The 2,944-nt window shown below is 40.0% G+C and overlaps 1 protein-coding gene across 1 annotated transcript in view; it reads left to right on the top strand.

The window, feature by feature from the left end:
* The window catches only part of WNT7A (Wnt family member 7A), a 35,839-nt gene that overhangs the window by 10,336 nt on the left and 22,559 nt on the right, over window positions 1–2,944 (top strand). The window lies entirely within an intron of this gene.

Below are 2,944 nucleotides of genomic sequence, written 5' to 3'. Positions count from 1 at the left end.
AATACTGAAGAGTGAAACCCTTGACGTTACCATCAGCCTACTGACTAACAATCTAATTTTGCTAGGAAAGAAGTGTTTTGCTTATTCTGGTCATTAGCCAAAGTGGGCTCTGTGTCTCATATGGTGTGATGTGTTGCTGCCAGTTCTGTTCTTTCCTTACCCTGTATTTTGTACCATATCTCCTGCTTTGCTAACTGTCCTCCTGAACCAGAAGTGCTGTTCCCACCTATGAAGTATTTTGTGATGCTACAGTCACCATCGCCTACAGCTTAAAGTAAATAAGAGAGAATCTCAGTATTGTGTGGATATCAAAGCCTGACCTTTTTCTAACGCTAAGATCCTGGATTTTCTACTACTAAATTGTCAGAGAGAAAGTAAGGCACAGGTCTAGGTTGGCTGCCAGATAAAATGTGTAGACTGAAAAGTAATCAAGAAAGAAAATAAAGGAGGATTTTTATCAGGTCATTTCCCAAATTGTTCATCTTTGGGAATCCAGAAGTGATGAGGTGGCACCTTTCAACCTCCCCGTATTTTGAGATTAGGTGGAGTGTGGAGCAGTTCTTCCCTGGTCAGCCGGCTCTAGAGCATTGGAAGAAACTCAGAGGAAACAAGGGGCTGCCCACAAGGAGCAGCTCTCTGAGCACACCTTGTTAAAACAGCGTTTCCCTCTGAGATTCTCCAGGTGTTTCAACTGTCTGCTGAAATCAGAAGTACAGCAGTAGTATTTGTTATTTAGAAGCAGCAGAAAACACATGTTCTCATGTTATCCTGCTTGGGTACAAAAACCCTTGTTACCCTGTTTTGGCATCTAGAGCACTGTCACACAAGAGGCTCAAAATGAACTAAGCCTACCCCTACCCTGCATGCTGACGTTTCTATGAGCCAGATAAGGGTAACAAAGCTTAAAAAAGTGAATAATTTATGGAAAAGATGGATAGTTCAATGCAGACGTGACAAGCCTGTGCCACTTCATCAATACTGCACAAGCGCCAAGGTACTTCCTACCTGGATCAATCCCGCAGGCACTTGCTTTGTTTACCTTGTAGTCTCCTAACTTCCAGTTTTAAAAAAGCTGCCAAACTTTTCCCCCAAACAAGACAAACTTAGAAAATAACTTAATTTCTGTAACATATTTTAAGATCAACCTTGACATTGGATTCGGATTCTGCTTGTGCTGGTTTTATACTCTCTGCACTGAATTTTTCTCTGCTCTAAGAAGCAAAAGAGCATCTTAGTCTTTGCAATGTTGAGTGTGTCAGATTAAAACAATCTCCCAGCTGAAAACAACTTGTGCTAGATCAGAAACCATCCAACCAAAGGAAAAACAGAACCAGATGCAAATTTCAACTCAAAATATTTTTGTGCTGCTTCATGAAACAGAAATCCAGTGTAACACGTTGCTCCTTCAAGGAGGGAACCTCTGAATGGAGAAACCAGGACTTCTTATTGTACTGTTAATCAGTGCATTTTTCATAGTGTTGTACTTAAAAGAGTGAGGATATTTTGAGGATAAAGTGGAGGAGGAACTAGCAAGATGCCCTGGTGGTCCTGGTGGGAACACTCTGGAGCGGGATTCCGCTTCCACCTGCCTCTGTGGGTGTCCCCATGCAGCGCACAAAGGCACTGACAGCACAGCTCCAAATACACCTGAAGCCTGGGATTTCTGTTCCATGTTCAGATTTTCATAGAAAGCCACTGTTTCTAGAAAGCCTCATCTGCAAAGTCCACAGTTATAACAATTCAACATTTTATGATTATTTTTCTTTTTTTTTTAAATAAGGGAAAACAAGAAATCCTTTGAGGAAGGCTGATACTTGCCGACACATTCCTCAGTAAACACCGTGCATAGCAGCGTCAATGGGAATATTGCCTATGCTAATAAAAGGGCATGAAGCTGCCTCTTAACAGATTTTGATTGTCATCCTGTTTTCCATTTTACTTCCTTGCCATAAGGAAGTGAATATTTTTCATTAAAAGAACCATTTAGTGACAAGTACAGAAATCTAGATCATATATGTGAAAGACATGTAGCCATGAATGAAGTGCTTGTAACATTTCTTTCCCAAGTGATTATTTTTTTTGCGAAATTCAGTAAACAGCAGAAATGTGCTTGTTTCATGTATAATCAAATATTCCCAGCAGTTGAGGTCTGCCAGAACTTAACTGGCAGGCGCTTGGAGAAGGGAAGCTGATCTCCCCATCTGCCCTCTCCTAATTAAGATCCTGATTCTGATCCTACTGATGCAAGAGTACATTTTGTCATTCGAGAAAGAAGAGCAGGGGGTACGTTCTTAGTTTGGGAGATCCAAGACTTTTTAAAGGGCTGTTTGATACTCATGGGCAACCTCTGCAAACCTCCTTATGGTTTGAAGGGGTCCTCGCTCAGCAGAACTGGTTCCAAAAGCCTTGCAGGTTCCATGTGATCCACACGTGGGAAGTTCACACACCAGGATGCAAGAAAGCTTCAAGAAGATGAATTAAATCATAGATTTTTAAGTGAGACTCCCCCAACCAAACAGAAGCCAGTCATTACAGCCATATTGAACACAATCATACTGGCTTAACCAATTCTTCAGAGCCCGCTGGCAAGGCTGTTACTTTGCCTTGCTTTTATCATGGTACCTAGCGTTTTTCCATCCTGTGAGAAATTTTGAAATTAAAACTAAAACTTAGTTCATCGAGTCTGCACAGATGTCAGTGTTGAAAACTTTGTGACACAGACAATGTGAAAAAAAAGTTCCAGTTCAGTTAAAATATTTTCATAACAAGATTTCTAACAGAGGTTGCTTTCCTGTAAAAATACCTTAAAAATACCTTTTAGTGTAGAATTCAATTTCTAAATAAAATCCCATTTCTGAGCTGATTTTTTAAAAAGTTGAATATGGATGTTTTAGCAATTTCACAAATTCCACATATTTATTTATTTATTTAATTTCTTTCCTCC

Source organism: Egretta garzetta, unplaced genomic scaffold (genome assembly GCF_000687185.1).
Source record: "Egretta garzetta isolate BGI_Z169 unplaced genomic scaffold, ASM68718v1 scaffold553, whole genome shotgun sequence".
NCBI lineage: Eukaryota > Metazoa > Chordata > Aves > Pelecaniformes > Ardeidae > Egretta > Egretta garzetta.
Note: the sequence above shows the minus strand (reverse complement) of the source record. Positions and strands in the feature narration are given on the sequence as shown.